Source organism: Tachyglossus aculeatus, chromosome 3 (assembly GCF_015852505.1).
Source record: "Tachyglossus aculeatus isolate mTacAcu1 chromosome 3, mTacAcu1.pri, whole genome shotgun sequence".
Taxonomy (NCBI): domain Eukaryota; kingdom Metazoa; phylum Chordata; class Mammalia; order Monotremata; family Tachyglossidae; genus Tachyglossus; species Tachyglossus aculeatus.
In genome coordinates this window covers 81954588-81965291 of record NC_052068.1, presented here as the reverse complement: position 1 = coordinate 81965291, position 10704 = coordinate 81954588, and positions in this window count along the sequence as shown.

Here is a 10704-nt window from a genome sequence, read left to right as displayed (position 1 = left end):
CTTATTGTCCCCAGTTTGTGCATCATTTTGTGTTTCCCCATTAAATTGTTAGTTCCTTGAGGGTCAGAAAAACATTATTTATGCATGTTGTACTCTCCCTAGAGCTCAGTCCATTGTGCTCAGTAAATACTATTGATGATACTTGCACACCACAAATTGTACAAGAAATGCTTGGAAACTATCAGTTGTCATACAGTGGAATTTGTGCCTGTTTACGGGGAGTTTGTAATAATGATAATTTAAGATAAACAATGTTCAAAGTCCTCTCTCATGATCACACGAAGTGTTTCCAGTACTCTTGGACACCAGCCTTGGCTGTGGAAGGGAGGGTCAGGCAGAGGCAGACCCATTCCATTCCTAGCTTGGGCAATGGCTAGCAAGTGGAAGTGCTAAAATCAAAACTCACCTGTGCTGGGCAGTAGTGGCATGGGAAATAGTTGAGGGCAGAGATTCACGTTTACTGTGTGGAAGAAGGCAATGGTAAACCACTTTAGTACTTTTAAGAAGGAAACTCTTTAGATACACTACCAGAACGATTGCAGATGGAGGTGGAGTGTTCTGGGAGAGGTGTATCTGTGGATTCACTATGGGTCAGAAACTACTCGACAGCATAAGACGAGACAAGACTGTTCTAAGTGCTGGAGTAGATATAAGATAATCAGGTCCCTCATGGGGCTCACAATCTAAATAGGAGGGAATATAGATATTGAATCCACATTTTACAGATGAACTGAGCTACAAAAAAGTTAAGTGACTCATCCAACATCACACAGCAGGTAAATTGCAGAGCCCAGGTCCTAACTCTCAGACTTATGCTTTTTCCATTAGGCCACACTGCTTCCAGGACAAGAAACGAGGTAATGGAACAAGAGCAAAAGAAAGTGATGAATTTAAGCATATCAGGGTGAACTTGGGCTGGCTTCCATAACGTTTGCTTTTCTGTTGATTTTTTTTTTTTTGAAGGAACCACCTTCCATCCCCTTACTAAGTCTCTCTGAATCGAACTAAGCAATGGCAAAGCAATGTTATCTGGTGCTGGTGAAGAATCCAATATTCAGTCCCACAGATTGCAAGCATTCTCTTTACCAGCTGTGTGTGTGTGTGTGTGTGTGTGTGTGTGTGTGTGTGAGAAAGAGAGAGAGAGAGACTGGAAATAAGGGGAACAGGTGAAAGTGTGAATGGCTCAACACAAACCACCACCACTACTGCAAAAACAACTCAGTCACATGTCCTGCTGGTGGTAAGGTATACTTGTCTCCTCCTAGCCATTGGTGTCTGAACGATGGTCACCCATTATGCCATTTATGGCATAATATCCCATATCACCCATTATGATGCAAATTTTTAAGAGATTATCGCTCCGTGCTACTCACACTCATGGAATCTGTCTCACCATCAGCAGGGTAATCTTTCAATTAGTCTATTATCTAGTGCCTATCAGAGCTGAAAAGCCAGAAAAATGAATCTGTGAAAGAGCTTGTATGGTTAGATTAGTAATAATGTATTTATGTTAATGTCCAGTTCCCCCTCCGGAATGTAAGCTCATTGTGGGCAGGGAATGTGTCTGTTTAGTGTTACACTGGACTCTCCACAGCACTTAGTACAGTGTTCCATACACAGTAAACACTCAAATACGACTGAGTAGTGAAATGTGAGATTGTCTTCCAATCCCTTCAGTGCAATTAATGTTACTAGAAGTCCTTTTCATCAGAGCTGTTGGTTGAGGTGAAGACACATGGGAGAAATGGCATTGGAGGATATTATATATGCAATTATGTATTCTAGTTGGACCATACAACACCCTTATTAAAGCCTAAGATCCTGCTGGATGTGGCCACTTCTAAACCATTATGGCCTTTTAGACTCCGTTTAGCAGAGTACAGACAATTTAACCAAGGTGGTACTGGTTTGTAAAGCATTTAATTTGTGGCCTAGTAGAAAGAGCACAGACCTTGGAGTCAGAGGACCTGTGTTCTAATCCTGGCTCCTCCACTTGCCTTCTGTTTGCCTTTGGGTAAATCGCTTTACTTCTCTGTGCTTCATTTTCCTCAACTGTAACATAGGGGTTCAATAACTGTTTTCCCTTCTATTTAGAATGTAAGCCCCAAGTAGGATAGGGACTGTGTCCAACCTGATTTATTTGCATCTACTCCAGTGCTTAGAAAAACATTTGATATCTACTAAGCATTAAACAAATACTATTAAAAATTTGCACCTGCAATCTGATTGGTAGAGAACTTACACCAGTATGGCAATCCTATCAACATCAGTCAAGATGGTTAGAAAACATGGCAAATTATTATGGTAATTCTCTCCTCTGAAAATGGGGAAAGTGGTGGGTAGAATGAAGCTGTGCCAGAGTAGACATTTAGCAAGTAATACTACTACTACTACTACTACTACTACTACTACTACTACCAATAATTGTGGAATTTAAGCACTTACTATATGCCAGGCACAGTACTAAGATCTGGGGTAGATACAAGGTAATTGGGTTGGACACAATCCCTATCCCACATGGGTCTCATAATCTTAATCCCCATTTTACAGATGAGATAACTGAAGCATAGAGAAGTGAAGTGTTATGCCCAAGGTCACCCAGCAGAGAAGTGGCAGAGCTGGGCTGAGAACCCAGGTCTTTCTGATTCCCAGGCCCATATTCTATCCAATAGGCCACAGGCTGGCTCTGTCCTCAGCGATAGTTTTTATTTCATACCTAAACCACAGTTTAAGGAAGAAGAAAGGAGTAATTTGGAATATTAAAAATTGAGTTAATCTAGATTCATAAGTATTAAAACAATCTTATGAGATTTGCCTTCCTCCCATTTACATGGAAGAACAACTTTGAGTGCCTGTTGCTATTTTTATACTGCTTTAAAGTTGCAGAAATGTGTTCTGGACCTCACCTGTGAAAATCAGCCTGTGGTCTTCTGCATCCAGAAATTCACTCAACCTCTTACCCCAGTTTCTTGATCTCTGGAATAGCTTTTGCGATCACGGTTGTTTACATGAGGTGTTAGATCAAATCTGCTAAAATGGTGTGTCCAAGGTTGTAGCTACTGTCCTGTTAAGAGTTAGGCCTTATTTTGCTGCTTTTTCCCCCTCAATCTGATTCTCAGTTTGCTCTGGGTATGCCTATTCCTGCTTCTGAATAGTTACCATATGCTACTGTGAACTGAGAGTGTGTTTCAGGACACTGTGGAGTAAACAGGGGAAATTGGAACAAAATTGCTCCAACTGGAAAACTGATGCAGAACAAATGTGCTCTGGAGGAATATATTTCAGTAGACAGGTCCAGTCTTTATTTAAACAATTGCAGTTAACTTACCCTTCTTCCTCCGATGTCATCTCTCCTTGAAAATGATTTTCATGGCAGAGCTCTTTGATGGGAACAAATCTTTTAAGTTAGTTAAACATCCTCTAGGCTGTTTGATTCTTCATCAAGATAAAATGGTAGAGCTAGCTTAAGCATTAACAACAATGTGTTCCTTTATGGTGAGCAATTGTCCTAACATTCTCTTGGGCCTCAGTTTACCTAAGTATGGGGAGGCAGGGTCCATACTGAAGAATAAGGTGAAATGTTTTGGTTTTTCCTTTTTTTTCAATGTTAAGTGTGAGAGCCTTGATGGTAAGCAATGACAGTGAAGGTTAGTGGAATGCTAGATGAGAAATTGAGATCCCTTTTGAATCTATAATACTGTGATCTCTTCCCATTAATTTTTTTCTAGTCATTATTTTCCTAGATGCCTCAGAGATAGCTCTAAGCTAGCTGTTGTGAAATAAAAATGCCTTCATCTCTGGAATTTGCTTCCCTCTGTTATTTTTGGGGTAAAGTAAGAGTTTGATTTATTTATGGTCACAGTGTCCTGGCTCAAGAACTAGCTAGCTTTGTTCCCTTCAAAGTAGCCAGTGTTTTGGATGATCCAAATTGTAAAGCCTTCAACTGGTGGAATGAGTGTGTCTTTATGCAATTTATAAATAGCCTACACTGAACTAAGAAGGATTTACAGAATCATCCAGCACTGACCTCCCCCCAAAACTGCTTTTATGATGGATGAAAACAGTTGATTGATTTTTGTGGAAGAGGGTGAGGGTGGAGAAAGAGAGGGGATGGTAGAGACCCTGGTCTCTAGCTTTCTTTCTGCCTATTCTTAATCTTTGTGGCTATGATTGCTTTCCAGGGCAGAAATGTCTGGAGAAATCTCAGCAGTTTAGAATGCACCTTTTTGAGGTGACCTGGAGTAAGATAGAAAATTTTCATCTGCTGCTTGAAGATGCAGAATATTCCTAGTAACGTTGCTTTGAGGATGATTTGACTTGTCCCTTGCTGAACTTCAACCTAGAATGAGATAATTAACTTAATCCGAACGAGAATGGCAGGTGCACTAAATCACTGGAGACACCACAACATAGGCTGCCTTGTTTGTGTCCCTGGTCCATTTATTTGGTCCCAAAGTAATCTTCTGGCTGCTGGGTCAGACTTCACTGAGGATTCTTTTTGAAGATTATTTCAGAAGGGTCCTCATTTTGGATAAACTTGTTATTCCTGCAGAGAATGTTGTGGTGTAAATTATTTCCAGAAGGCTTTTACTGTAAATAACATGGTTGACCTGTAAACCCCTCCTAAATCTGGAACTCATGAGTATTGTCTGCTCTCAGTTGTAGTTTGACCCCAAGCCCCCACATGAGAAAATATTTTTCCTAAAGGTTTTAGAGTCCTAGGAACCAGTGCATTTCTTTACAAAATCTTTTTTCCCCTCCTCAGTTAATCAGAGCACTGATAGACAACAGATTGCTGTTGGAGACGATAGACATAGGTGGCTTCTTATTCAAGGAAACACGTAGGCTGAATGTTTCAGAAATGGAATTTACAAAAATGTGTGTACTCCCAGGTGTGAACAGGTAATTGCAGGTGCAATCTTTGTAAACAAGGCAACAGAATATAATGAACTGGATAAATCCCAGTTTGTGAGCTATTACTAAGAATATGCCATCTTATTTGAAATCAATTGCATTTTTCAGTATGAACATGTATAATGGTAAGTTCATGATCCATTCGGAAAAGTTCCTCAAACAAGAGGATACATTCTATTTTGTGGACTAGATTGTTGTCTTATCAATTAACAGCAATTATTGAGCATTGTACTAAGCTCCTAGTACTGTACAATTGAGTTGGTAGATACACTCCCTGCCCACAGGAACGTACAGTTTACACGGGGAGATAGACATTAAAATATATCAGAAGTGGAAAATAGAGTATAAGGATGGGTACAAAGTGTTTGAGTTGCACAGCCAAGTGCATAGATGATACAAAGGAGAGGGCAGATAGGGGAAATGAGGACTTTTTTCGGAAAGGACTCTTGAAGGAGATGTGATTTTTTTGGAGGGGCTGTTAGATATGAAGGGGAAGGGAGTTCCAGGTCTGAGGGAGGACTGTAAGCCCACTGTGCATGGGGGAATGTGTCTGTTATAATGTACTCTGCCAAGAGCTTAGTATAGTGCTCTGCACATAGTAAGCACTCAATAAATATAATTGACTGGACTATGGTGTAGTTGATAGAGCTTGGGATTGGAAGTCAGAAGGTCATAGGTTCTAAACCCAGTTCTGCCACTTGTCTGCTGTGTGGCCTTGGGCAAGTCACTTCACTTCTCTGTGCCTCAGTTACCTCATCTGTAAAATGGGGATTAAGACCATGACCCCACTGCGGGATAGGGACTGCATTGAACCTGGTTTGCTTGTATCCACCCCAACACTTAGTAAGTGCCTGGCACACAGTAAGCACTTAACAAATACCGTAGAGTGGTGAGGGTCAGAGCCAGAGTCTGGAATGATTCTGCCATAAGGCATTCCTGCCAAAGGAAAGCCTATATTTTCTTGAAGTTGAGAGTAAAAGTTCCAGTCTTAGTAGCCTGCCCTATGGAAACAGGGCTAAACTAGCTGGCAGTGAGATAGAAGAGATTGAGGTACAGAGAGTAAGTTGTGTTAGAGGAGTGGAGTAAAAGAGTTGATTGAGTGTATTAAAACTGATGGTAAGGAGTTTTTGTTTGAGGAGGTGGATTGGCATACATTGAAGGTTTCTGAGGAGTAAGGAGTCATTGACTGAATGGCTTTAGAAAAAAATGACTCAGGCAGCAGAGCAGAGTGAAGTATGGACTGGAAAGGGGAGAGCAGGGATATCAGCGAGGTGGCGGATGCAGTAGTCAAGTGGGAAGTGAGTGCCTGGAGCACCATGCTAGCAGTTTGAAAGGATATAATAATAATAATAATAATGGCATTTATTTAGTGCTTCCTATGTGCAAAGCACTGTTCTAAGCACTGGGGAAGTTACAAGGTGATCAGGTTGTCCCATGTGGGGCTCACAGTCTTCATCCCCATTTTACAGATGAGGTAACTGAGGCACAGAGAAGTGAAATGACTTCCCCAAAGTCACACAGCTGACAAGTGGCAGAGCCGGGATTTAAACCCATGACCTCTGACTCCAAAGCCCGTGCTCTTTCCACTGAGCCACACTGCTTCTCAGTGCTGCTTCTGTATCCCCCTCTAGAATGTAATCTTGTTGTGGGCAGGAAATGTTATATTGTACTCTCTCAAGCGCTGAGTATAGTAAGCACTGAATAAGTATGATTGACTGACTGACTGACCACACTAGGAGTCTGTATGGAGAGGAAAGGACAGATTTGAAGGTAGAACTGGTAGGATTTAGTGACAGATTCAATGAGAGAAATGAGATGTGACTACGCATGTGTAAGGTTGGCTGCTGGCCCTCTAGACTAAGCTCACTGTGGGCAGGGAATGTGTCGGTTCTATTGTACTTTCCCAAGTTCTGAGAACAGTGCCCTGCACATAGTAAGCACTTAATAAATACAATTTTAAACACTCAATAAATACAATTTGACTGACCGACAAGCTAATTAAGGTGGTGGAAGTTAGAGCCAGAGTCTGTCTCAGGAATGATTCTGCCATTAGGCACTCCTCCCAAAGGAAAGCCTATATTTTCTTGAAGTTGAAAGTAAATGATCCAGTCTCAGCAGCCTGCCCTGTGAAAACACAGTCCACAATCTGGCATCCTCTACCCTATGTAGAAATAAGACTGGAGGGGAGAATCTCTTTGATGGGTCCTCACAGCACTAATGTACATATCCATCATTTATTTTAATTCTGTCTCCCTCTCCAGACTGTAAGCTCCTTGTGCATGTGGAATGTGTACCAACTCTCTTGTACAGTACTCTCCCAAGTATAATACTCTGCACACAGTTAGTACTTAATAAATACCATTGAGTCCTGCATAGCTCCACACGTCTCTTGTCAAAGTTACTACCATTCTAAATCTGAAAAGGAAAATGCCACAGTTTGAGTGTCAGAGAAGACTCTAACATCATTTGGTGCTATTAGGTTTTTTTTTGAGTCCTTCTAGATTGCCACTTTAGAATGACAGAAAGCCAAGTCAGAGATTTGTCACAGTATATTCTGTGGCCTATATCCCACGCTTTACCTTCCTGCATGATAATTTTCATTTTATTTTGATCTGCAGTCCATACTTCATAGTAGAATGAAAGTGATGTTGATTACCACCCCACAGTGATTGTATGTAACATAGAAAACAGAGTTTTGTGCACTAGACTGTAACAAACTCTGTTATATTGTACTCTCACAAACCCTTAAAACAGCATTCTGCACACAGTAAGCGCTCAGTAAATACCATTGATTGATTGACTATGTTTCTGAGTCACCCAGTGAACCATTGCCCACCCCTCTCCCACTGGGTAGAGAAGAGAAAAGCAGGCTTAAAGTAGCTTGGATTAGACCTTGGAGTAGAGTTGGCCATGGCTTGCAGTAATGTACAAGGGTGTAGATTGGCAGTGGGAGGTACAGATGAACAGGAGTCTAAAATGAGAAACTCTGGGTTGCTTGAGAACTGGGTTGAGTGAGCTTTATTTCAAAACAAACAAAAGGGTGGTATTGAAAAATTAGCAGTATAATTCTAAACTCCGAGCATCTTCAATGCAGACTGGGTGCAGTGCAGTCCTGGTGGGCCACAGTCACCCCTCTCTGCGCCCTTCTGAACCTTTCATCAGGTTCAGTGTGAATCCCAGGGCTGTGGTCACACCCTGGGCAGGCTTGGCAGCTGCAGACCCCAGATGCCAAGAGCTGGCACAGTCCTTCTCCCTAGATCTCAGAGCTGGCTTCTCTTCTGTCTCCTCAGTTGGCTTGCAGTCAGTGATAGCTGTAAACAGCCTGTGGACAAGTTCTTGTTTTTTATTGGGTGTCAGTTTTTGCTTCTGCCTTTCATACTACAGTGAAGTCCATGTCAGTGACAGGAACCAAACACTGTAGGCTCTTTTGTGGAATTAAAATGAGGAAACAGCCAGAAATTTAACTTATCCAAACAGCTTTTAGCCTAAATGGATGGGAGCTTTGGGGAGTGGGTGGAGAGAGGGGTGGACTCAATTTGATCTTTACAATGGATGCAAGAGGTTCTTGAAGATAAGTCTCCTCATGGGAATATGCTAAGAGCATGTTGGTTCATTTTTTTTTTAATGGTATTTTGTTAAATGTTTACTATGTGTCAGACACTGTACTGAGCACTGGGGTAGATATAAGCTAATCAAGTTGGACACAGTCCATGTCCCACATGGGGCTCCAGATTTAACTCCCATTTTTAAAGATTTGGTAATTGAGGCACAGAGAAGTGAAGTGACTTGCCCAAGGTCACACAGCACTCAAGTGGTGCAGCAGGGACTAGAACCTAGGTCCTTCAGACTCTCAGGCCCACGCTCAATCCACCAGGCCAAGCTGCTTTTCAGTTTTTCCTTGTGCAACTGAAAGTATTAGCAACCCACTCTCCTGACTGTGCAAAATACCCTTCTCCATCTTATTGTTGGTTCTCCTCTTGAGCAGAGTAATGATATGTTTTCTGGAGCTAAAAGTGAGCTGGAGAATAGACCGCCTATAAGGTAAGATCACTGGTCCAAGAAGAAGAGAAGAGATAGAAAATGAGATTTAACAGAGAGATACACACACACACACAATAGTATTCTCACTAAATAGTTTTTATTTACCACTTTCTAGATGGAGAAAACTGCATTAAGCACCCGGGAGGGTAAAATAGCATTAGAAGAAATGTTACCTGTCCTCAGAGGAGTTTGGTCTATAGATAAAACAGCATGTCTTCATGGATTCAGCATGGGCTGAATCAGAGTCAGAAGGACCTGGATTCTAATCCCAGCTCCTCCACTTGTTTATTGTGTGACCTTGGGCAAGTTACTTCATTTTTTTGCCTGTTTCTTCATCTGTAAAATGGGGATTAAATCTGTGAGCCCAGTGTGGGACAGGGATTGTGGTCCAACCAGATTCTTGTATTTACCCCAGGGCTTAGTACACTGCAAATAGTAAGTGCTTAACAAATACCACATTATTATTAATATTACAACTCATTTTCACACTGACACATGTGCATAAACATATGCATCTGCAACATATGCAATCCAGGGGCATCTTCCCCTGGGTTAACTAGCCTGGCAACAGTGGGGAAGCAAGGAAAGAAGAGCAGCTAAAAACTCCTTACCTCACCACCTCCTCTCTGCTGTGTGCAGAGTAGTACCAATTGCACGGGGAAAGTACAAAACTTCTCTTCAAGTAAGCCCATAGTAGACCCGATGGAGGTGGTCTCTCATCTTCCTGGAGGGAGAATTGGCTTTGATAAAAGGCTTGGTGTTTGCAGATGCTACTTCTACCTTGGTAATTCAGAAAAAAAGAGGATTTTTGAGTGGCCCACCTACCTGATTAAGGGGCAAGAGTAGCCTCCCAGTGAGAGCCAACCCAAACCATTTTCATCCCCTGGGGAAAAGGAAGTGGCAGACACTGGAACTATGAGGCTAGAAGTGGAGTTGGAAGGAGAAAATTATCCCACCTTTAAATCGAATAGTTCCGTGGGCAATTAATTAACTAGTTGTCCAACCTCACCACTTGATCTCCTCTCAGCCTCAACACTGAGAGGAGATCAACACTCATAACCTCAACACTACATAACCTCATCATGTCACTTATCCACTCTGGTCCAGTGTTTCCATTTATACAGTGGAATTAAGACTGCTCTCTGTCAGTCTCTTAGGATGCTGATCAGGGATTACAGTTTGTAAGCACTTTGACACATTATGTGACTGAAGCAAGGTCCGTCCACCATTTATAATGGGAAACGCCTTCTTCCAGAGTCCCATAACCTGATTCTCTGCTTTGATTGACCTTAGTCTATGTGAGGACACCTAAGCAAATCTAAGTGAAGGGGAGGAGGATAGGCAAGTATAAGGCCATTGTGCCCAGTCCTTAAGCACAATGCAAAAAGCTCACAGTGCTGTTTATTCATTCATTCAATAGTACTTATTGAGCGCTTACTGTGTGCAGAGCACTGTACTAAGCACTTGGCAAAGTACAACCCAACAATAGGGCCATGATATGGGTGGACATTTCCAGAAATTCTGCCATCAGGACAACCCTGATCTCCATATTTCTGGTCACATCTACTGAATGCACCCAAAAACGGTATGAGTAGTAGCAGGATGGATAAGACCACAATATCCTTCTTCCACCTCAACCACCAACTACCAATTCCAGAAATCATTTTCTGTATGAATCAGGGTTTGACTTCTTAAATAGGGGAATAAAGAAGGTTGCTTCCTCCTCCAAACCACTTTGGGGTACCCAGA